The 25,889-nt window shown below is 45.8% G+C and overlaps 1 protein-coding gene across 2 annotated transcripts in view; it reads right to left on the bottom strand.

Annotated features, from left to right (window-relative positions):
• Window positions 1-3,293, bottom strand: part of SHQ1 (SHQ1, H/ACA ribonucleoprotein assembly factor) — a 95,553-nt gene extending 92,260 nt beyond the window's left edge. The window contains exon 1 of one of the 2 annotated variants that reach the window (XM_069966870.1): window positions 3,271-3,293. The gene's annotated coding sequence lies outside the window, so the exon portion shown is untranslated. Of the gene's footprint in view, window positions 1-596; window positions 618-3,270 lie in introns of those variants that run through there. The other variant, XM_069966871.1, reaches the window with a different exon arrangement.
• Window positions 3,294-25,889: the final 22,596 nt, after the last annotated feature.

Here is a 25,889-nt window from a genome sequence, read left to right as displayed (position 1 = left end):
GACCCGCCAGATGTTTCCTACTTCCGGGACTGCACGTGTTACAGAAGGAGACCAAAAAGACATTACCGATTGGACGAAGTCTAAAGAGTTCCCGCCCCCTCACCAATGAAAGACTAGATTAAAGTCACGCGGGCGGGGATTGGCTGCTGACCGTACGATGGGGCGTGGTTTTCCGGCATTTTACGATTGGCGGGATCCCCCGAGTTAGAGATTGAGAGTGATGGCCAAGCGTTGTGGCTGTCATAGAAACGAAAGGAATCTCTCGGCTACATTGCAGCAAATCATAAATAGCAAAGTGCGGGAGAATAGAAGAAAGTGTATTGCTTTACAACCTGAGGCTCTCAGCTATTGTCCGGGCATTATGGGAGTTGTAGTTTGGCTGCAGTTTGTGGATCACAGGTTGTCAATTACTGGAAGGGTATGCTGAGAAAGGGAGCGCACATCCTAGAGCTCAATGAATGAATGAAATATCCCAGTTGCAAATCTTTATTCACTACATAGTGGAATAGGCTGAGAACAACAAAACATTAATAATCAAAGTAAAGGAAAATTAAAGAAGAGTGGTGGGGAGGATCAAAGAAATAATGTGTACTTACCTCTCCAGCTCCAGCTCTGACATCGCCGGTCCTGGTTATGGCCACTGACTGGCTGAGTGGGCCTGGAACTTCAACTCTCTGGTCCTTTCTCTAACCAGGAAGAGTCGGGGACCAAAGCTGCAGTATACAGCATTAGCACAGGAGCTGGGGAGGTAAGTACACATTATTTCTTTCATCCTCCCCCTACCCGGCACTTAGGCCAAAAAAGCCCCCTGCCCAGAATTCTCCTTCAGCATCCTATGCAGGTCTGGATTTGGAGAGGTACTCAAAACCAAAGTGAAAAATTACAGGCTGATCCAACTTCATTGGAAATGCCTGAAGTAAGGAATGAGGCTCAGTAGTGTGTGTGGCCTCCACGCGTCTGTATGACCTCCCTACAACGCCTGGGCATGGCCGTGAAGACACCGGGAGCCCCGAAGCAAGCAGGAACAGGGACCCGGTAATGTATAATGTCCGGCGGCTAGGGGATTAATGGGGCGGGCTGCAGACAAAACCGCAGCAGGGATTAGGGTACATCCCTGCTGCGAGTTTCTCTGCTAATGAAAGTATAGGGCTGGGATCTGCAGCGAGTCTCGCTGCAAAAACGCAGCAAGGAAACTCGCTGCAGACCCGCCAAGTGGGTTTGTAGCCTAAAAAGTAGATTTTATATATATATATATATATATATATATATATATATACACACACACTACCGTTCAAACGTTTGGGGTCACATTGAAATGTCCTTATTTTTAAAGGAAAAGCACTGTACTTTTCAATGAAGATAACTTTAAACTAGTCCTAACTTTAAACAAATACACTCTATGCATTGCTAATGTGGTAAATGACTATTCTAGCTGCAAATGTCTGGTTTTTGGTGCAATATCTACATAGGTGTATAGAGGCCCATTTCCAGCAACTATCACTCCAGTGTTCTAATGGTACAATGTGTTTGCTCATTGGCTCAGAAGGCTAATTGATGATTAGAAAACCCTTGTGCAATCATGTTCACACATCTGAAAACAGTCTAGCTCGTTACAGAAGCTACAAAACTGACCTTCCTTTGAGCAGATTGTGTTTCTGGAGCATCACATTTGTGGGGTCAATTAAATGCTCAAAATGGCCAGAAAAAGAGAACTTTCATCTAAAACTCGACAGTCTATTCTTGTTCTTAGAATTGAAGGCTATTCCATGCGAGAAATTGCTAAGAAATTGAAGATTTCCTACAACGGTGTGTACTACTCCCTTCAGAGGACAGCACAAACAGGCTCTAACCAGAGTAGAAAAAGAAGTGGGAGGCCGCGTGGCACAACTAAGCAATAAGATAAGCACATTAGAGTCTCTAGTTTGAGAAACAGACGCCTCACAGGTCCCCAACTGGCATCTTCATTAAATAGTACCCGCAAAACACCAGTGTCAACATCTACAGTGAAGAGGCAGCTGCGGGATTCAGGGCTCCAGGGCAGAGTGGCAAAGAAAAAGCCATATCTGAGACTGGCCAATAAAAGAAAAAGATTAAGATGGGCAAAAGAACACAGACATTGGACAGAGGAAGACTGAAAAACAGTGTTGTGGACGGATGAATCCAAGTTTGAGGTGTTTGGATCACAAAGAAGAACGTTTGTGAGATGCAGAACAAATGGAAAGATGCTGGAAGAATGCCTGACGCCATCTGTTAAGCATGGTGGAGGTAATGTGATGGTCTGGGGTTGCTTTGGTGCTGGTAAGGTGGGAGATTTGTACAGGGTAAAAGGGATTCTGAATAAGGAAGGCTATCACTCAATTTTGTAACGCCATGCCATACCCAGTGGACAGCGCTTGATTGGAGCCAATTTCATCCTACAACAGGACAATGACCCTAAACACACCTGCAAATTGTGCAAGAACTATTTACAGCAGAAGCAGGCAGCTGGTATTCTATCGGTAATGGAGTGGCCAGCGCAGTCACCAGATCTGAACCCCATTGAGCTGTTGTGGGAGCAGCTTGACCGTATGGTACGCCAGAAGTGCCCATCCAACCAATCCAACTTGTGGGAGCTGCTTCTAGAAGCGTGGGGTGCAATTTCTCCAGCTTACCTCAACAGATTAATAGCTAGAATGCCAAAGGTGTGCAATGCTGGAATTGCTGCAAAAGGAGGATTCTTTGACGAAAGTAAAGTTTGATGTAAAAACAATGTTATTTCAAATACAAATCATTATTTCTAACCTTGTCAATGTCTTGACTCTATTTTCTATTCATTTCACAACGTATGGTGGTGAAGAAGTGTGACTTTTCGTGGAAAACATAAAATTGTTTGGGTGACCCCAAACTTTTGAACGGTAGTGTGTATATATATATATATATATATATATATATATATATATATATATTAGGGATGGTCCGAACCTGCAAAGGTTCGGGTTCATACGAACCCGAACGCTCGGCATCAGATTCCCGCTGTCTGCCTGCTCTGTGCAGCGGGTGGATACAGCGGGAGGACCACCTGGAAAACTAGGATACAGCCTAAGGGTATGGCTGTATCCCAGTTTTCCAGGCCGTCCTCCCGCTCCACGGAGCGGGCCGACAGCGGGAATCATTTCCGAGAGTTCGGGTTTGTACGAAGGGACCATCCCTAGTATGTATATATATATATATATATATATATATATATGTGTGACATTAGCACTGTGTTAGGAGTTTTTACTGTATGCTCACCGCCAGCGTTCCTATTTACTCCTCACCCTTGTCACACATGCCAGTGAATAGGAACATTGTTGCTTAGATTCAGATGCAGAGCACCAGTCCAGAATATGTCATGTAGCAGTAGAACAGTGTTCAGCCTCTAAAAACAAAAAGAATGCTTTCAATGACTGACAGTAACCAGATATCTGGAAAAATATACTAGGAAGTTACATGCTCACATCAAAACTGGTGATGTAAGACTGGCCTATGGCTGACACTGTAGAGTTGTCTATATTATGGGGGCACTATGGCTTAGTCTATTTTCACTGTTGGTGACAGATATGGGGGTCATCCTGGCTGGTAAGGTGGGCCTGCGGATAGCAATTGAAAATATAATAAAATGGGAGCACTATTGTGGTGTCTTCTACTAGCAGTTCTCTTATACGCCTGTCCTAAAGTTCTCACTCATGTTAAACAAGTGGTGGATGAAGTATGTAGTTTCCCCACTAGGTGTCAGTATTTCTTATATGTATTACTACTATTGCACAGCTGAAGAAAGATAATGGGTTAAGTTTTCTATGCCATGTGTTTTATGTTGACCTACCACAAGTGCGTTTTCTTGTCTGACCTAGCCTCTCTCTATACACACTTATCCCCACCACTGACAGGCAGGTACTTAAACAGTAGTGTCTAAATCCCATACCGTAAAGGGACCTCTCCAGGCAAGCCCTGCCCCAGACGGATTTTATTGGCTGCTCCACACCGGGCTTCCTAGCAGCCAAAATCAGACCCTGTCGGACCCCCGACCCTAATCCGAACGTTTAGTTTTAGAGTTACGGTTGGGGGTTGGATTAGGGTTACGTCCCACTGATTTCTCATGTTCTAATCCTAATCACAGCCCCAACCTTAACCCTATCCCTCTTGATTAGCACCAACCCTGAAGGTTAGGGTTGTTATGAGGGCAGGGGATTAGGGTCAGCAGGGTCTGATTTGGGCTGATAGGAAGCCCAGAGTGGAGCAGACAATGAAATCCGGCTGGGCGGGGCTTGCCCAGAGAGATTTACGGTATGGGATTTAGTCACTACTGTACACAAACACCCCTGTAGGAGGAGTTACACTGGTGGAGGAAGTGAGGTCAGTCTTACCAAGTTTCTCAGTGAGAGAGGCACAACACAGAACAGTTCCTGCTGTAGTTAAGGCAGAGCCTGGCTTATGCCAGGATCCCTGACAAGAACTAAGCTCAGATTCAGAAAAGACTTTCTTCTAGTCAAGCAGCTACTTTTATTATGCAGTGCTAAGCAACAGTAGGAAAGAGCAGCCACCAAGAAATACCCTAGCCCATGCCAGGAACGTGTCTTAAAAGTGCAGGACAGTCTCCTGAAGGAAGAGGAGCTGATCCCAGTAGAACAAAGTTACAGGTATATAAAGGTCTACGTATCCTACTGTGCAGTGCAGGTAACTGGGAAATCTCTGACACCCAGCTATACCCAGATAACCAATGACTGAGGCTCGTGCTTACCACCTAGAACAGGTTCTACAACACTAGGGGGCAGAAGGCGCTCAGACATTGTCTAAACGTGAGTATGAGTATCTCTTCACTACTAAGATATTTCTGCTATAGTTCCGGCAGAGTACGAGGGCTACATTGGGCATTGGTCTCATCTGGAAAACTCCTCTCCTCTTCTCTCTACCTCTACAAAGCATTACTACTACTGCTACTCTTTCCAAGTACCTACCTCAAGCACTATGTCAGCACTCAAGCCTGTGTCAATATTACTACTGTCTGCAAAACATGTACTGTTATCCTGCCAAAGTTTTACATTAAAGTGTATATTATTATATATTAAATACTCTGTCTACCTCTGTTTGCACCTGCACCTATACACACACCACCGCACACCTTGGGTTATTTTTCCCCTTCTCTGTGGGTGGCGGTACCGACAACCCGGGTGGGTCAGTTGCCACTCCAGGTTGCCGTGACAAGATCCCAAGGGACCCACAACAAACCCGGAAGGTTACCGACCATTTGGGGACACAAACCGGCTATATATATATATATATATATATATATATATATATATATATATATATAAAAGAGGCACCAACATCACACCTGTGTGCTGGACTAGCATTGGTGTCACGACAAATAGCATCACTGGCCGAGTACCTTGCTATAATTATCTGTGGTGTTAGGGCAATATAGTATGCAGGCACTGGTTACAGTGGCTGGACATGTGTGAGGGGGCTGTAGTTGGAAGAACTTATAAGGTCACCATAGTTAGCAGTGTTATGCCAGCACTATAGTTTGCTGGGCTATGGAGGCACTGTGGTTGGCAGGCATGGCGCTAGTGTCGCTGGTCATGTATGAAGGACCTTTAGGTGGAGCTGATAAGGGCACCATGGTAAGCAGTGTTATGTGGGCACTGTGAGTGGCAGCTATGAGGTCATTGTGTCTGATGATGTAAGGCAGGCCCGTGCACTGTGCCTAGTTTAAAAAAGTCTTATATAGAATAGGTATAGACTTAAACTATGCATCTAAGACAACTACTCCACTGTATATGGCTACGCTCCCCGACCAGTGGATGCAGGCTCTCAGGACATGTTGGGAGTCAGGCTCAGACTAGCCCACGGGGGAGCAGGGGAATCCCCCGGTGGGCCGTACCTCTTGGTGGGCCATGGCAGGAGGTGGGCCTCCCTGTCTGACTCTTTCTACTAGAGAATAAAAACATATTCTATGTTATAAGCACAGACAAATATATTTAAGGTACCATGTGTCTTCTTGACCTAACAGCATCTAACAGTGTCATCAATTTGGAACACGCATTACAGCTGACAGAAGTCTCGTAACAAATAAGAGGCAGGCAGGGGAGTTCGGGAAGATAATAAAGAAACTATACTCACCAGTCCCCGTGCCCCTGCACTCAGTGTCGGACTGGGCCACCGGGGGACCAGGGAATTCCCCGGTGGGCCCCGAGCAGGAGTAGGCCCCGCCCCCCAGTCAGGGGACACAGGGCTGGAGACCACAAGAATGTGGTCTCCACCCAGTAAGCCCAGCGGGGGCCCCCGTGCTCCTAGGGGGCCCACTGAGCCGCCGATTGCCGCACCTTCCCTTTTAATTGGAAGCGATCGAAACGATCGCTTCCAGTTAAATGTAGCAGTGTTCCGATTGACAGGGCGAGAAGCCATTGGCTTCCCACCCTGTCAATCACTCTTGTGACCGCAAGCAGCTTCTTGCTTGCGGTCACAAGCGTGGTGCTGCCGCCGCCTCCCCTGACAGATGAGCAGCTGCTGGTCTCGGGCAGCGTCATCACCAGAGAGCTCCGTGCGCAGTGCGGCAGCGGCGACTTCCGGTTCACGTAAACGCATACCGGAAGTCCCAGCCGCTGCGGTGCACACAAAGCTCTCTGGTGGTGATGCTGCCAGGACCAGGAGCTGCTCGTCTGTCGGGGAAGAGAGGAAGGGGCTCGCGACCGTCGGGGGAGCGTGGTGACAGGTGAGTTGGGTTTTGTTGTTTTTTTTACCAGCACTGGGGGCTATAGGGGAGGGAGGGGGGTGGATGGCCAGCACTGGGGGCTATAGGGGAGGGAGGGGGGTGGATGGCCAGCACTGGGGGCTATAGGGGAGGGAGGGGGGTGGATGGCCAGCACTGGGGGCTATAGGAGAGGGAGAGGGGTGGATGGCCAGCACTGGGGGCTATAGGGGAGGGAGGGGGGTGGATGGCCAGCACTGGGGGCTATAGGGGAGGGAGGGGGGTGGATGGCCAGCACTGGGGGCTATAGGGGACGGAGAGGGGTGGATGGCCAGCACTGGGGGCTATAGGGGAGGGAGGGGGATGGCCAGCACTGGGGGCTATAGGGGAGGGAGAGGGGTGGATGGCCAGCACTGGGGGCTATAGGGGAGGGAGGGGGATGGCCAGCACTGGGGGCTATAGGGGAGGGAGAGGGGTGGATGGCCAGCACTGGGGGCTATAGGGGAGGGAGGGGGGGTGGATGGCCAGCACTGGGGGCTATAGGGGAGGGAGGGGGATGGCCAGCACTGGGGGCTATAGGGGAGGGAGGGGGGGTGGATGGCCAGCACTGGGGGCTATAGGGGAGGGAGGGGGGGTGGATGGCCAGCACTGGGGGCTATAGGGGAGGGAGGGGGGGGTGGATGGCCAGCACTGGGGGCTATAGGGGAGGGAGGGGGGGTGGATGGCCAGCACTGGGGGCTATAGGGGAGGGAAGGGGATGGCCAGCACTGGGGGCTATAGGGGGGATGGCCAGCACTGGGGGCTATAGGGGAGGGAGAGGGGGTGGATGGCCAGCACTGGGAGCTATAGGGGAGGGAGGGGGATGGCCAGCACTGGGGACTATAGGGGGGATGGCCAGCACTGGGGGCTATAGGGGGGGATGGACAACATAAGGGGGGCTATAGGGGGGGATGGACAACATAAGGGGGGCTATAGGGGGGATGGACAACATAAGGGGGGCTATAGGGGGGATGGAAAACATAAGGGGGGCTATGGGGGGGATGGGCAACATAAGGGGGCTATGGGGGGGATAGACAACATAAGGGGGGCTATAGGGGGGATGGACAACATAAGGGGGGGGCTATAGGGGGGATGGACAACATAAGGGGGCTATGGGGGGGATAGACAACATAAGGGGGCTATGGGGGGGATGGACAACATAAGGGGGCTATGGGGGGATAGACAACATAAGGGGGGCTTTAGGGGGGATGGACAACATGAGGGGGGCTATATGGGGGAATGGACAACATGAGGGGCTATAGGGGGGAATGGACAACATGAGGGGGCTATATGAGGAATGGACTACATAAGGGGGGTATCTATATTGAAGAAGGACAACATGGAGGGGCTATATATATGGGGATGGACAACATAAGGGGTCTACCTATATGGGGCATGGACAACACTGTAAGTTGTCTATATGGGGGACTGAACAAAGGACCATCTATAAGGTGCCTACACAGAGGGGACCATATACTATAAGGGAGATATATACACATAGAGTCAGGGCTACCCACTAAATGAGGGCATAAAGGGGCTAATACAGATGTGCAGTGTGTATAGAGATGAGGATGGTGACAGAGTGAGGAACCTAATATATTTCTCTGGCAGATTCTGTGGATTCGTGGCTCATAGAAGTTCTCATAACGGCCCAGGACAGATGGAGAAGAAGAAGAAGAGGGAAGAACTCTGATTAGAGAAGACGTCCCCTGTGAGTCACCTGCTATAACTGCACTGTAATGTATATGGTGTACAGAACCTGTGTAGAGCTGCGTCTACCTCTATATGACTGGATGAGGTGATGGTGATCTGTGTACAGAGGATTATTCAGTAGCAGTGGTGGTGTTAGTCAGTATGTGGTGGTGTTAGTCAGTTGCAGTGGTGATGTGAGTCAGTATGTGGTGGTGTTAGTCAGTAGCAGCGGTGGGGTTAGTCAGTATGTGGTGGTGTTAGTCAGTATGTGATGGTATTAGTCAGTATGTGATGGTATTAGTCAGTATGTGGTGGTGTTAGTCAGTATGTGATGGTATTAGTCAGTATGTGGTGGTATTTGTTACTTGTAATCTGGTGCAGTGTTCATTGGTCTTAGTATACTGGTTCTGGTCAGTAACAATATGGTGGAGATGGTATTGGTTGTGGTGTGACGGTAATATTTCCCCCTTGTATACTGTTATTATTAGTAATATTGGTATACAGGATCTGGTCAGTAATAGTATGGCAGTAATATGTATGGTGATAATATTTCCCTCCTATATACTGGTATTATTGGTAATATTGGTATACAGGATCTGGTCAGTAACAGTATGGCAGTAATATGTGTGGGGATGTTTGCTCTTTATATACTGGTGTTATTGGTAGCATACAGTAGTATACAGTGTTATCATGCAAAGAAAATTGTCTTATAGCCCAATTACATCGGCCAATTATCGGTAACAAGCGCTCCTAGGAAGCCCCATGTAACAGTGCCAGAGATCAGCTGACAAATGCCCCATAGTCGGCTGATTAGATCTTTTGTGCGGGTGTAATAATCATTGCTGTCGGCCGCACATCTCTATATACTGCCCCCTATCACGCCGTGTAACTGGACCCTTATTAATGTTACCATAGATAAGTATAGTGGCAGAAGGGTGGGTCCCAAGAAGGATTTCCCCTGGAGGGCCCAAGGACTCCAGTCCGACACTGCCTGCACTGCTCTCTTTCCCACAGCAGCTGAAAGTCATTTTCAGTAATTTTCAACCAGATTCAGTTAGTGATTGGCTGAGCGAGCAATCCATCAGCCGAGTATGTGATGTTGCAGCTGGAGGAACTGCAGGAGGCCGGTGGCTATTGGATTTCATTAAAGGAGATCTTCCGGGGCACAGAGATGGGTAACTATATTTTCTTTATTATTTTCCTGCACCCCCCTACCTACCTGAGATTTGTTAGTTTCATGGGACTTCTCCTCTAAGAAACCTAAGTGGCATGTAATGCTGTTTGCATAAAGTGACTGACAAGTTACTAGCAGTGAGCTGGCATCGCTGGTCACATACACAGCTCTGTGCAAAGTTGCTATAGTAATGTGAAAGGTTTGGTGCTTGGTATATCTGGTGTAGGGGAGGTGGGCCCAAAAATCAAATTCCCAGGTGGGCCCAAGGTACCCCATTCTGGTTGGGCTGGTGTTCCCCCTAAAATCCATAGGATAGGGGATAACAAGCTAAAAAAAATTTCTTTCAAATCAACTGGTGTCAGAAAGTTATATAGATTTGTAATTTACTTCTATTAAAAACCCTCAAGCCTTCCAGTACTTATCAGCTGCTGTATGTCCTGCAGAAAGTGGTGTATTCTTTCCAGTGTGACACATTGCTCTATGCTGCCACCTCTGTCCATGTCAGGAACTTACTTTGGACAGTTCCTGACATGGACAGAGGTGGCAGCAGAGATCACCGTGTCAGACTGGAAATAATACACCACTTCAAATTACAAATTTCTGGCACCAGGTTTTAATAATTTTTTTGTGGAGTATCCCATTAATACTGTGGACTATTTTAAACAACCCCTTCCGTACAGTCAATTCCGTTTTCCAGTGATCAACTAATTGGGTGATCACTGATTTCCTATGAACGCCTGGGAAATGTTTTACATGGCACCCATACTGCTTGTCTTAACTCTGGAGGATTTCCAGGTAGAGATCCCCTTCTTCTCTATTCATTTCAGCAGCTTGATGTATAATACTCTTTGGCCGCCCTTTCCACATACAATTACATCAGATTGTCAGCCGTCTCCTTCATGTAAACAAATCCGCCATATATATAACTGTATACCAGTGGATTCTAAACTGAGTGTCAGGAAATGCTGGGAATTGTAGTGTATAGACATTTCTGTGAACCACAAGTGTCCCTCCAAAAAGATGGGAGATATGGAGGAAGGGCTGACTGCAAAGCATTATGGGGAAGCTTGGTGTCATGTGTTTTCAGTCATCATCATCATCATTATAAACTTTACAGCAATGGAGCAGCTTTATCATACTGCCACATACAAAACACAGTCTGATTTGCCCATAGCAACCAATCACAGTTCACCTTACATATCTTAACAAGCTCTTAAAATTAAAGCCGAGCTTTGATTGGTTGCTATGGGCAAGTCAGACTGTCTAAGTTGCACATGGCAACCAATTACAGTTCAGCTTTTATTTTGCCAGAGTAATTTGAGAAACGAAAGCTAAGCTGTGATTGGTTGCTATGGGCCACATCAAACCATATTATTTAGTGATCTTAGTGTGGCCTAACCATAAGCTGTTTGCTTGGTCATAAGTGTGTTTAATGACCTCTGCAGTAAAGTGCATTGCCAGTCATTAATGGGTTAATGCTTCAGATGTGTTTACCTGCAGTAACCATGGCAACCATGCACTGTGATGACAAGCACTTATGTCATAATGAAGGTTCCATAAAGCAATGCACCGCGCCCTGATCAGTGCCATCTTGGATGCGCCAGAGGACCTTGAGCTTGACCACATTACTGCCCCCTACCCTTGATGTAATTTGAAGGTTCTAGCAGAGGAAAAGGGGTGGTCTGCTTTAGATTACGCCTTCATCGAGTCTACACCTAGAAGAGATACATCAGCCTGCCTAGCCATCAATAAGGTGACATATTTCAGCCAGATCTCTTTCAGAGAGATTATATTTATAGTATGATATTACCCTCCAAGCCCAGAGGAGGGGCAACTCTCCAGCCATGGCTCCCTCGAGGTTTCCCCCACAGGGGGGTTTTCCTCGCCTGAGTGCTGGAGAGTGACTCTTAGTGCGTCGGGGGTCTGCCATTTTCAGTGTCATGTAATTTTAAATAAAATTGGCACCCTTTGACACCTGATTACAATGTGTTGTGTCTTAATTTTGTGTTTTTGGTTGAACTTCCTATTCTTGGGAGTTGGGGATCCGTCACATATCGCAAAGTGATAGAGCTGGACATCTGCCTGCTACACGATCTATCACCTGCACAATAAACGCAAGTAGGATGGAGCATGTATGTGCGTATCCCTGGATTAAAGGGGCACTCAAATCTTGAAGAAAAAACATGCATCACATGGTTTATACCTATATCTGCAAGGTTGCAAGGTCAAAAGGTAGCACATTATTGCAACATGAACACCACCATAAATATACATCATAGTGTATATAAACAACCCAGTGGCTCTTTTGTGTGTGGGCAGCATCAGGGGCAAGGTAAAGCATTGCACCCGCACACACATACATCCAGGTGTGGCCTTGGTAGCTCCCCCCCTGCAAAATCCAGAGGATACTCAATGGAAAGTGCAGCTCCGGCCACACTCTGCATTGTGTGCTATGGTGAATTGGGATTGGGGCGCACACGGATTTCACAGCATATTTTATGTGAAAAATAGGTGAAAAAATGTAGGTGACAAAATGCAAGAGCTATGGCCTTTTAAACATAAGGAGGGCTTGGTCCTTAAAGGGTTAAGGAAGCGCTACGAGGGCACGAGGACAGGTATGTATACTTTTGTTATTATATTCCCACACACCCCTGCCTGCCTGAGTTTGTTCGTTTCATGGGACTTCTCCTTTCAAGATACTTATGTGGCACGTTATGCTGTTTGCATAGAGTGAATGACAAGTTACTAGCAGTGAGCTAGCATCGCTGGTCACATACAGTGTCGGACTGGCCCACCAGAGGACCAGAGGATCCTCCGGACGGCCCCCAGCTCAGAACTTGCAGTAACACTGACTGACATGTCATTTCTCACTGGTTCTTTATTGATGGGCCCCAGGATAATTTCTTCTGGCAGGCGCCAGGTATCTTAGTCCAACACTGGTCACATACACAGTGCTGTGCAAAGTCGCTATAGTAATGTGAAAGGTATGACGCTGGTTATATCTGGTGTAAGTAGTGTGGGCCCCAAGAATTAAATTCCCTGGTGGGCCCAAGGTACCCCAGTCTGACACTGTTGGGAGTTAAAGTTTCCCAGCCATATCAAAATATATTCATATCTTTTAACCTTTTTGATGTATTGTTTGTTGTAACGAATAGCAGTCTCTTGACACCAATGCTGGACATACTTATGAACCTCTGGGGTTAACTTTAAATATGATCTTGATTTTTTTTTATGGAACAGGTGATGAAAGTTATGATTTTAGTAATAAATTTCAAAGGAACCGTAGCCAAACCTGGGGATTACCTTTGCTCTACTCCTCAAAAAAAGAAGCTGTATTTTCTTTTCATAAAACACAATACTTCCCCTTTAATCTCTCGGCCGTGCCATTCAGTCTTCGGTAATATGTACCATATGTAATAAAGACAACCTATTGAAAGAGGATAAAGGTTCACATTGAGCATGGGATGTAATCCTGCATCTTAAATGCATTTGTGACCTTATATCCTGTGATTTGATATTTTCAAGATTAATTTCAACCCCCCCCCCCCCCCCCCCAAAAAAAAAAAAAAAAAAAGTGCCCCCTCTATGATAATAAATCCACTTAAGAGCCAAATGTCGAGCTGCAGCTTCGGTTCACTCCAGGTTACTGTAGTCTGAAAGCACAGTGCAGCCATGTTTCTGTCAGATGTTAGTTGCTGGGAATAATTTAGAGCAGGCCTCACTTTGGGCCTGTAATAAAAAAGATTCAGGACCATATAATTTCCGGGAAGGAAAATAAATACAAATATCTTGTCCTCTCACGGAAATGTTTAGCTAGGGAGCGAGCACGCGCCGATTTCCTCTGATCAGCTTGGAGTCGGGATTTAGTCAGCGACAGCTGCACTACCACTGCACGTCTTGTGAAATTGTCTGAGCTTCACGGCCCTTGGTAGAGTCCTCTAAGCAATCCAGATGTTACAGGGATTCAGATTTCCATTTTAAAGCCAAAGAGGCCTTTTCTACCCTGCGTGCTGGTTTTTATCGTTTTTACTTTATGAGCTTGTTTCGGGTTTCATGGTTCATATACGGGCCAAGAGCAGTCTAATTTAAGCAGATATCGATATCAGGTTTTGTGAATGGTTGCACGGTTAGATTTTTTTTGCTGTATGGTTGTAATATAGTGGGGGCCTGTAGCTGGCACTAATTATTGGGGTACACTATGCTTATCACTTTGCATATAAGGGACTGTGCAATGACACTTTTATTTTTACTTTTTCCTTATAGCTATGGTTTGTACACTGTATACTGTAGTTTATTGTAGGAGCCAAGATACCTGGCGGTACTGCCATATTGGATTGATGTGACTGGCAACAAGGAATGATGGTCTACTCTACTGGGATCAGTAAGGAGGCATTCACATATTCCTGTTAGTAAATATGGATGATGTGCTATGAAATGAAGTTGGAAGCTTCTGGCATTATAATTCATAATGATGGCTGGCACTCCGAAAAAGTTCAAATGTTCCCACCACTGTACTGATACAGCCACGCAGCTATATCAGTACAGTATGGCAAAAATTTTAACTGTTTCGGAACTCCTGGAATCATCATGAATCATGATGTCAGAGGCTTTGAACTCAATTCATATTTACGGACAATCCACGGAATGTGTGAATGCTCCCTAAGAGGTTCAGGTACCACCATAGTCCCTGGGATAGACTGGTGATGAATAAAGGACATGTATAGCGTCATTAATAGTCTGCGCTACTCTGCTAGGTGGGACGACCCCTAGGAAGTATTAAGATAGTAAGATGTGACAGCAACTAGGAAAGATGTGGACAGTCCACAGTTGTTGCCCTGTGTAAACTAGGCCAGGGGTCTGTACACCTGGATACTGGCATGTCCTTTGGCAAGGAGGAATGAAGACTGGACAGTAAATGGTAATTGTGTGCTGGAGGCTAGAGACTAGAGCCATAATGCAGATTTGTGCAAAATGGCTGCATGCTGATGTAGTGTCCCACTACAGGTGGTTTTCCTTGTCTTACACACACCCAGGTAAAACTAGTACACTTAGGTGCAACAGCTAGGTTATTTAGTTGCTGTGCCCTGCTCTAGCCACTAGGTGTCTCACGCCTCCTGTGCACAGCTGCAGTACAGATAGGAAGGAAAGCCTGTTTTCTCTCTCTCTCTCTCTCTCTCTCTCTCTCTCTCTCTCTCTCTCTCTCTCTCTCTCTCTCTCTCTTTCTCTCTTTCTCTCTTTCTCTTACACACACACACACTTTCTGTCACATTGCCCTATATAAGTTAGAGGTTTCCTGGACAGTGCAGAACAGAGTTGTGAAGAAGTTCAAAGATGAGTTCAGAGAGGAGACAGAACAGTTCCAGTGTGAGATACTACAGCAGTCATGCACTGCTGAATCCAACCTTAGGTTTGGCGGGGTTACAGGAACAACCCTTACCTACGCCGTGAATCTTCACTTCAGGACAGTCACCCCCTAGAGAGAAGAGGCAGTGGGACTGATCCACAGTAGAGCACAGATGCAAGTTAGCCGCTCTCTACTGACTACGCTTGACTACGTGGGAAAACTTCCGCCTGTTAGCTTCACCCAGAGACAGAGGCCTGGGACTTGTACTACCTTGCAGGAGGTCACCGATACTGTGTAGGCAGAAAGCAGTAAGATAACACAGACTTATCTAAATGTGAGTACAAGGAGTTTCTTCAAGACACACACATCTCGGTAGAGTACAGTACTACCTAGGAAAGGGCTCCTATTCGGCCCCTATCTACTGCTACAGTATAGTGTATATTAACAGTCCGGAAGGTGTTAAAAGGAGAAGTCTGGCGTCTGCCATTTTTTTTTAAAACAACATGTATCTACCTCCCTGTCTCCAGTGCAGGGGTCCGCTGTCCCCTGCTCCCCCGGCCGCTTTCTGGTCTGAGGGGAACCCAGGTTGTGACGAAGAGGGACCCTCTTGACCCTCTTCACTGATTGGCTGAGATGTAATGACCCGGGTCCACCGACAGATAATGTTGGTGTTCATAGGGGTAAGCCGTGATGGCAGATGACGGCCAACCCCTTTGTTAAGACAGAGATAAGCTGCAGCGAGAGTGCTCTTGCTGCGACTTACCCCTCCCCATAGAGAATACAGGCAGGGCCAAGTGTTCCTGTGTATGGGGAGCTCTGGTGAGTTTTCAGGGAATGTAAAAGAAAAGCCAGCTTGGTAAGAATTAGTAGGGGACAAGCAGCTGTGGCTTGGCTACTTAGACCTCAAATGAGACTCAAGTGGTAATGGCTGAAGTAAGCCAGAGTAGTTAAAGGAGAAGTCCGGCCAAAATTAAAGAGAACCAATCACCAAAAAATCACTGTCCCTATTATCAAAGGTAACCTCTCCCTATGTCTATCTATGAAGATACAGACTGCCTTTGCAGTCTGTATCTTATCCCTTTACCCAATTCTCTTGTTTGATGAACGAAGGCCGGGCGCCGCCATCTTGATTACGTCACTTTGCGTTTCACCGCTGGACCGCAAGTGACGTATTAAAGATGGCGGCGCCCGGCCTTCGTGCACCGAACAAGAGAATCAGGTAAAGTATAAGATACAGACTGCAAAGGCAGTCTGTATCTTCATTTTGTGTATTTATGAAGATACAGACTGCCTTTGCAGTCTGTATCTTATACTTTACCTGGTCCTCTTGATCCCTGCAGCAAGGCCGGCGCCGCCATCTTGAATACGTCGCTTGCGTTCCACCGCTGGAACGCAAGTGACGTTTTCAAGATGGCGGCGCCCGGCCTTCCAGCACTGAACAAGAGGATCAGGTAAAGTATAAGATACAGACTGCAAAGGCAGTCTGTATCTTCATAAATAGAGTGCTTTTGCAGTATGTTTCTTATACTTTACCTAATCCTCTTGTTTGGTGCAGCAAGTCCGGCGCCGCCATCTTGATTACAGTACTTGCGTTCCAGCGGTGGAACGCAAGTGACGTAATCAAGATGGCGGCGCCCAGCCCTGCTGCCTCTATGCATGACGGGAGCTTCCTGTCTCGAGCCGGCTCTTTTGAAAAGAGCCGGCGCGAGGCAGGAAAGTAAAACGTCTGTAATTAGAAAACGCGGCAATAAAAATGATTGATTATATTTACAAATATTCTTAAAGTTACAATATACATCCAATAAGGAAAAAAAATTTTTTTGATTTTCGGCCGTGATTGGTTCTCTTTAATTTTTGATATGTTGTTACTTATGAAAAGTTATACAAATTTCTAATGTACATTAATCATGGGAAATGCACGTATAGGGCTATTTTCCTTAATTTAGTAGATCAGGAAGTGTTAGAATTCTCTCAGATACAGTGACGTCACGACAAAAGGTGTAATTCCTATGGAGAGTGGCCCCCCACACATACCGGCTCCCGATGCATCCTGGTGTCCGCACTGATGCATCGGGAGCCGGAGTGTGTGGGGGGAGAGCGGCGGCCAGGCGGGGAATCAGCCCTGGGATAGGGGGGAGGTTCCCAGGATCCCGGAAGGAGGAGGAGGGGGGAGCACTCCTGTGTACCGAGCGGCTCCCCTCTGCGCCCGGCAGCATAGGCAGTGGCATCAGCGGTGGCAGGCAAGTCATAGCCATAACCCAGCTACAGCTCCCATCACCTGCTCATATTATGAGCAGATGATGGGAGCTGTAGTTCAGTGTATATAGTCCAGATCGGCGGGCGGCGGGAATGCGGTGGATCGGCGGGCGGTGGGAATGCAGCGGATCGGCGGGCTTACTGTGATATCCTAATGTACTGAATGAATACATTTATGCAATACTTTGGGGAGCAAGGACACTTGCTCCCCAAAGTATTCCATAGATGTATTCATTCAATAAAGCATACTGTACGCTACACTACATTACATTACATTACTTTACATAGACATCTATAGAAACAATAAAGTCCCATAGACTTCTACATATAGAGCGCCCCCTGCTGGACACTCCATAGGAATTACACCTTTCGTCGTGACGTCACTGTATCTGAGAGAATTCTAACACTTCCTGATCTACTAAATTAAGGGAAATAGCCCTATGTGTGCATTTCCCATAATTAATGTACATTAGAAATTTTCATAATAATTTTCATAAGTAACAACATATCAAAAATTAATTTTGGCCGGACTTCTCCTTAAAGGCCCTATTACACGGAACAATCATTGTCAGTTACAGCCGATAATCGTCATGTGTTATAGAAGGCAACAATCAGCCGACATGAACAATGTCAGCTGATCGCTGCAGTCTCTTGTCTTTCAACATGTTGAAAGACAAATGACTATGATAGCAGCGATATGCTGCCATTGCTCCAGGGAATAGGAGCAGTGGCAGAAAAACGCCACTATCCTCTATGGGCTGCTCGGACGATCAAGCGTTCACCCGGGCAACCACTTGCAGCGCTTGTTTGCTCCTCTGTCGCCCTGTGTAATAGGGGCTTTAGACCTGGGGACTGACGTGTCAGTCAGCAGTGAAATGTAAAGTGTCCATAAGGACCACAGATATCAACTTTAGTGGGGTTTTTTTTCCGGCAATTAAAACACATTACAAAGTTATATAACTTTGTAAGGGGTTTTAATAAGCCTTTTAGCCCCCTTCCCTATTGCCCCAAACTCCACCCCACCCTCCCCGACAATCCCCGAGTAAAGCTCCAGGGACCAGCGAACAGCGGGAAATTTGAACGAGGATGGACCCTGGAGTGAGCATAAGTATAAAAATGGTGTTTGGTGTTTTGTTTCTCACAGCCACAGCAGTTGTCTTTTAACCTTTAAGTAATCTGTTGCCCTTACATTTGTAACAAAAGCTCAATTAAATGATGTATCCCCTCCCTTTACAGATTTCTTGGCCTTACATATTTTATCTATCTGTCTACTTACCGTATTTATCTATGTATGTGTTTATTTCTTTTAACATTTAAAGGGAAATGCACAAAGACAGTAATAGAATAGCACCCTCTGCTGGTCATACAATGTAACATGACATAACATATTATATGTAACTGCTTAGTTATGTAACGCAACATAGTACATACCACAGAGGATGCACATGCATGTACTACATATCCAGTGATCCCATGTGTACAGGGTTAGAAAATATTAGTGGAGGATCAACCCACTGAGCATGGAAAAAAGATTAGTATGTAAAGTGGCAATTGCTGCTTATCAAGGTAGTTAAAGGGGTAGTGTTATAAAGCAAAGCTGGTAAAATCACATGTGTACCGCATATGTATATATAAAGGAGTACAAATGTGCTGTTTTTAAGAAAGTTACGTACATCACTGCAGTGTATTGCTCACCTAAGTATGTGATAATTTCCTGGTTTCCTCTCTATATTGTGACCCTGCTGCAAAAGTGCACACAATTTACTATAATGCCCCTTGCTTATGTTTGAAGTTAAAACAGACAGTCACTGCTAATGGGTCAGATCCGGAGACTGCAATTGAACTGGGCATGAGTGACCCAACCTAGTTAATGCCCAAAGATGGGTCGTAACCAGGGGAAACATGTTATCAAAACAAAATAGGCCCATAGGGGATTAGTTAGGGCTCTATTACGCGAAGTGATAATTGGCAGAATCAGGCAGATTTGTCTGATAATTGCTCCATATAATAGAGACAACAATCAGCCAATTACAACGATTATCGGCCCTGACCTGGTCCTGACCTAAAATCATTGGCCATTGTGTAATAGCGATGCATGGCCTGTGTAACTGTGACTGTGTAAAAAAAAAGTGTATACAGTTGCACCCCTACCAAATAATGTTCTACTGAATACAAAAACATCATTCAGTGACTCACAGGTTACACCTTCTTTGATCTGAGGTGTCACTTTCCTTTTTCTCTCCATCTGGCCCAGACCACCATGATGATTTCTTGCAGCTACAATTTGTCTCCTTTAGAACCTGCCAGAAAAACATCTTAGGCTCCCCACTTTTGCAGCAACTTCCTTCCACGTTTCCAACTCATAGGCTCCCAAACTGAAGTCAGTAGGTATCTGGGTTGTCCCCTGTATGTAGGATCCCCTGCCATGCCCCCATATGATAATAATGTCCCCTGCTGTGCCCCTATATAGTAATAATACCCCCTACTGAGTTCCCATATAGTAATAATACCCCCTGCTTAGTCCCCATATAGTAATAATGCCTCCTGCTGTGCCCTTCATATAGTAATAATGCCCTCTGCTATTCTCCCATATAGGAATAATGACTCCTGCTATGCCCCCCATGTACTAATAATTCCCCCTGCTGTTCTCCCATATAGTAATATTGCCTCCTGCTGTGCTCTCCATATAGTGATATTGTCCCCCTGGGATGCGCCCTCATAGTAATAATGTCCCCCTGCATTGCCCCATAGTAGTAATGTCTCCCTGCATTTCCCCATCGTAACAATGTCTCCCTGCATTGCCGTATAGTAATAATGTCCCCCTGCATTGCCCCATAGTAATAATGTCAACCTGTATTGCCCCATAGTAATAATGTCCCCCTGCATTGGACCCATAGTAATAATGTCTCTCTGCATTGCCCCCGTAGTAATACTGTACCCTTGTATTGCCCCCATAGTAATGTCTCTTTGCATTGCCCCCATAGTAATAATGTCCCCCTCCATTGCTCCCATAGTAATAATTTTCCACTGCATTTCCCCCATAGTAATAATGTCCCCCTGCATAGCCCCCATATGTTCCCCTGCATTTCCCCAATAGTAACAATGTTCCCCTGCTTTGCCCTATAGTAATAATGTCCCCATGCATTGCCCCCATAGTAATAATGTCAACCTGCATTGCCTTATAGTAGTAACGTCAACCTGCATTGCCCTATAGTAATAATGTAACCCTGCATTGCACCCATAGTAAAAATGTCTTCCTGCATTGTCCCATAGTAATACTGCACCGTTGCATTGCCCCCATAGTAATATCCTCCTGCATTGCCCCCATAGTAATAATGTCCCCCAGCATTGCCCCCATATATCCTCCTGCATTTCCCCCATAGTAATAATGTCCCCCTGCATTGCCCCATGGTTATAATGTTCCCCTGCATTGCCCTCATAGTAATAATGTGCCCCTGAGCTGTGCCCCCTTAGTAATAATGTCCCCAACACATATCAAATACCCTTGTACAACAACCAGGGCCGCCCGGTCTTAGAAACGGCCCTGGTTGGTGTACAAGGGTATTTGAAGTGTGAACACAGGAATTCTTAGCCGTGATGAACGTTCCTGTGTATGTGGAGGACGGGAGAGATAACTGTCAGCCAAACATACTAACACTGACAGAAATGGACCAAACATGGCCCCATCAGCAATACATGTTTAAATTAAACATAATACAGAGCTATAGGCATTCTGCATGCCACTGTACAAGCTGTCTGTGCACTCTTGACATTCTGCATGCATGAAGCCTTAACACAGAATCAGATCTTGAGTATATTGTAGTGAGTAATCCCTTTCTACAGTAGTAGTTATCTTCCAGTGATAGCAGTGTGTCTGCGGGCCATGCCCAGCAATTGAGAATGGTTATCTCTGTAGGATATTGCTGACCACCAATATATATACCACAGCACTATATGACTGGCAGATTGTGCTATCACTGTGTATGGCTGATCACTGTGGTAACTGCTGATAGCGGAGGTTAGTGATAACACAGGTTATTTATGTGCATCATATGACTCTAAGTATGTGATATGCTTGGTTTATGTAGAGCATTTTGGGAGATCATAAAGCTCCTGAACATAGTATTTTTATAACATACATGCGCTGTCGGACAGGGGTACCTTGGGCCCACCAGGGAATTTAATTCTAGGGGCCCACCCTACATATACCAGATATAACCAGCGTCAAACCTTTCACATTACTATAGTAACTTTGCACAGAGCTGTGTATGTGACCAGCAATGCTCACATACTAGTGAGCTCACTGCTAGTAACTTGTCAGTCACTCTATGCAAACAGCATAATGTGCCACTTCATTTTCTTGAAAGTAGAAGTGTCATGAAACTAATAAATCTCAGGCAGGCAGGGGAATACAGGAACATAATGACAAAAGTATACTTTTCTGTCCCTGTGTCCTCATAGAGTCATTGTTGTTAAAAAAAAAATTGAAATCAATAGCCCAGGCGATTTTAAGAAACTATGTAATTGGGTTTATCAGGCAAATATGCCATTATCTGCATTTAAAAAGACTTTTCCCAGGTCCCCCCTCTCCTCTCCTTTCTGTCATCCACTGCTCAAAATCAGAAACTATATGGAGAGGGGAGGGGGGAGGAGGGATATTAGTCAGCAGCAGAGAGCAGGGAACAAAGGATTACACCACAGGGAGCTCCTGAAAGCTCCTATTCAGAGGTCAGAAAGATCAGTGCTGATGTCAGAGGAGAGAGCCTGGTGATGTAGCTGCAAATTAAATCTTTGTTGCCCTGTTTTGGTGCCTCATCTCTGCCTTCTCCACAGAAAACAATGAAGACGGGGAGAGCTTCAAACAGCTTTTTCATAATAAAAATGCATTTTTTTCGGCTAATAAACCAAATTGCAAAGTTTATTAAAATCGCCTGTACTATTACATAGTTACATAGTTAATACGGTTGAAAAAAGACACATGTCCATCAAGTTCAACCAAGGAGGGGATGGATACAGGGAAGGGGGGGGGGTGATAGGTTCTATACATATGCATTTATATTATTTTGGTCTAAGAACTTGTCTAGCCCTGATTTGAAGCCCTCTACTGTTGTTGCTGTGACCAGATCCTGTGGTAGACTGTTCCACAGATTCACAGTTCTCATGGTAAAGAAGACTTGTCGCCTCCTGAGATTGGACCTTTTTTTCTCCAGGCGGAGGCAGTGCCCTCTTGTCCTTTGAGGGGGTTTTACCTGGAACATCTTTTCCCCATATCTCTTGTAGGGGCTCTTTATATATTTAAATAAATTAATCATATCTCCCCTTAAACGTCTCTTCTCCAGACTAAACAAATGTAATTCTTTTAATCTCTCCTCATAACTGAGATGCTCTATTCCCTGTATTAGTTTAGTTGCCCGTCTTTGTACTCTCTCCAGCTCTAGAACATCCTTTTTATGAATCGGGTTCCAAAACTGGACGGCATACTCCAGATGAGGCCGCACCAAGGCTTTATAGAGCGGTAATATTATATCCCTGTCCCGTGAGTCCATGCCTGTTTTAAAGGACAACTCCGGCGGGACCCCCCCAAAAAAAAAAAACACAGACACACACAGACACCATACTCACCATCCCTCCGGTGACGATCGCCACTCCATTCGCCCACCGTCCGCCTCACCGTCACCGCCGTCCGCCGTCCAGCGATGTCTCCTTCTTCCGGGTCCATGAGAGAGAAAAGGCTGCCAGCGCGCTTGCGCACCGGCAGCCTTTTCATTGGCTGGAGCGCATCACATGGCTTCCAGCAAGCTCAGCCAATCAGGGCTGAGCAAGCTGGAAGCCATGTGATGCGCTCCAGCCAATGAAAAGGCTGCTGGTGCGCATGTGCACCAGCAGCCTTTTCTCTCCCATTCACTTTCAATGAAGACGCCAAGGAGGAAGAAGACCCGGACCGCCCCCAGCTCTGACATCACCCGACACCAGAGAAGAGGACCGTGACGACCGTAATAGGTAATGTATATATTCTTTAACTTCCGGGGTGGGGGGTCGGAAAGTGGGGGAAGGGGGCCAAACCGGGTATTTAACCACATTACAAAGTTATATAACTTTGTAATGTGTGTTAAATAAGCCAAAAATTTTTTTCGCCGGAGTTGTCCTTTAATGCATGACAATATCCAGCTGGCCTTAGAAGCAGCTGACTGACATTGTGTACTGTTCTGTAGTCTATTATCTACAAGTACACCCAGATCCTTCTCCATCAGCGACTCTCCCAGTGTAACTCCCCCCGGGACATATGATGCATGCGGGTTATTAGTACCCAGGTGCATAACTTTACATTTATCCACATTGAACCTCATTTGCCAAGTGGACGCCCAAACACTAATTTCTGCAAAATTTTTTTTATAATGACAGTGACACTTTAACCCTTTGAGGACCAGGCCCTAAATGACCCAGTGGACCACGCAAATTTTGTTCTTTGCGCTTTCGTTTTTCCCTCCTCCCCTTATAAGAGCTCTAGCACTTTCAGTTTTCTATCTACAAGGCCATATAATGGCTTGTTTTTTTACAGGAATAGTTGTACTTTGTAATGGCGTCTTTTATTCTACCATAACATGTATGATTGAACCCCCAAATATATTATTTATGAAGATATAAGTTGGTTCCTGTGTCTACGTAATGCACTATATGGTAAAAGCGACATGATACCATTACTCTATAGGTCAGTCCGAACACAACCATATGCAGGTTTACGCAGATTCTCTAATGTTATATTTTTTTTAAAGAGTAACTATAAAATATTTTGACTTTTCAGTTTTAGTTAGCTAAGGTCATGATAAGAATTTTTGCAATATACATTAACCCCTTAGCAACCCATGACGTATCTGATACGTCATGGTGCCGTGGGGGGTGTTCAGAGCGGGGTCCCGCCGGGACCCCGCTCTGAACGGCGCTGATCCCGGCTAACACGTGCAGCCGGGCAGTGCCTCTGTTAGCCGGCGCGGGTCCCGTTGCCGCGCCGGCTAATTAAGCACTTCAATGCAGCTGTCAAACCTGACAGCTGCATTGAAGTGCTTTATGCACACTATCCCTGGTGTCTAGTGGGTCGGATCTCCCCCCCGCGATGCGATCGCGGGGGGGAGATCCGTTCTTCTGCCCGTGCCGGGCCTCAGCGTCGGAATGACGCTGATCCCGGATCGGCAAAAGATTGCTATGGCCTGCAGCAGGCCATAGTAATCTATGACCGATCTCATGGATCTTTGCTGTGTATATACAAAAAAGTGTTTTTATTAATAAAAAATCCCCTCCCCTAATAAAAGTCCAAATCACCCCCCTTTTCCCATTTTATAAATATAAATTAATAAATAAACAAATAAATAAACATATTTAGTATCGCCGCACACGTAATCGCCCGAACTATTAATTAATCACATTCCTGATCTCGCACGGTAAACGGCGTCAGCGCAAAAAAATTCCAAAGTGCAAAATTGCACATTTTTGGTCGCATCAAATCCAGAAAAAATGTAATAAAAAGTGATCAAAAAGTCATATATGCGCAATCAAGGTACCGATAGAAAGAACGCATCATGGCGCAAAAAATGACACCTCACACAGCCCCATAGACCAAAGGATAAAAGCGCTATAAGCCTGGGAATGGAGCGATTTTAAGGAACGTATATTTGTTAACAACGGTTTGAATTTTTTACAGGCCATCCGATACAATATAAGTTATACATGTTATATATCATAGTAATCGTAACGACTTGAGGAACATGCATAACAAGTCAGTTTTACCATGGGACGAACGTCGTAAATGCAAAACTCCCCGAAATCTAAACAAATTCGTTTTTTTTTTCAATTTGACAGCGCAAATGATTTTTTTCCGTTTTCGCAGCATATGTTATGGAAAAATAATGCCTGTCATTGCAAAGTACAATTGGTTTCGCAAAAAATAAGCGCTCATATACGTCTCTAGGTGAAAAAATGCAAGCGCTGTTGACTTTTAAACTTAACATGGAATAAGCAAAAGCGCAAAAACGAAAATTGGCTTTGACCTTAAGGGGTTAATAACCTAAAATGAACAGTTTTTTAAATACATAAGGCTAATTGTCCCCTCAAATCTCTCTTTGCCTCTGTGATACTTGTGCATTTCTGCTGGACACGCCCCCTCCCTGGAGATATGTACTTAGTGTACAGACTCTGACAGCAGCATCAGATAACAGCCCTGACACAGAGAGAAACATAAGCCTCCTCCCCCACCTCCTAGCAGCACGTTCTCCCCCCTCCCCTCACAGAGGTCACTAAGCAGAGCTGAGGGTGTTGTGTGTGAGGAGCAGCACAGGGGAGGAGCTGGAGCTGACATTATCCCACAGTGTTATGAGAGCAGATGACTGTATCTAATCCCACTGTGTGTGATACCATCTACTGGGGCTCTGTATCTAATCTTACATTGTGATACTGTATGTTGGGGCTGTATCTAATCCTGCTATGTTTGATACATCTGCTAAGGTGCTGGGCAGTGAATGGAGGGACCCAGCCAGGGAGATGAGGGTTAGGCCACGCCCACTTTCTCTCAGCCAAGAAAAATAATTTATTCTTCTGAGCCAAACAACTGGGGATATCTCAGCGAGCGTACACGCTATCAACAGTTCAGGGCTCTTTTTAAGAATAACACGTGGGCTTTTTATTTG

This window comes from Dendropsophus ebraccatus, chromosome 4, assembly GCF_027789765.1.
Source record: "Dendropsophus ebraccatus isolate aDenEbr1 chromosome 4, aDenEbr1.pat, whole genome shotgun sequence".
Lineage (NCBI taxonomy): Eukaryota > Metazoa > Chordata > Amphibia > Anura > Hylidae > Dendropsophus > Dendropsophus ebraccatus.
This window is presented reverse-complemented; position numbering and strand designations above follow the sequence as displayed.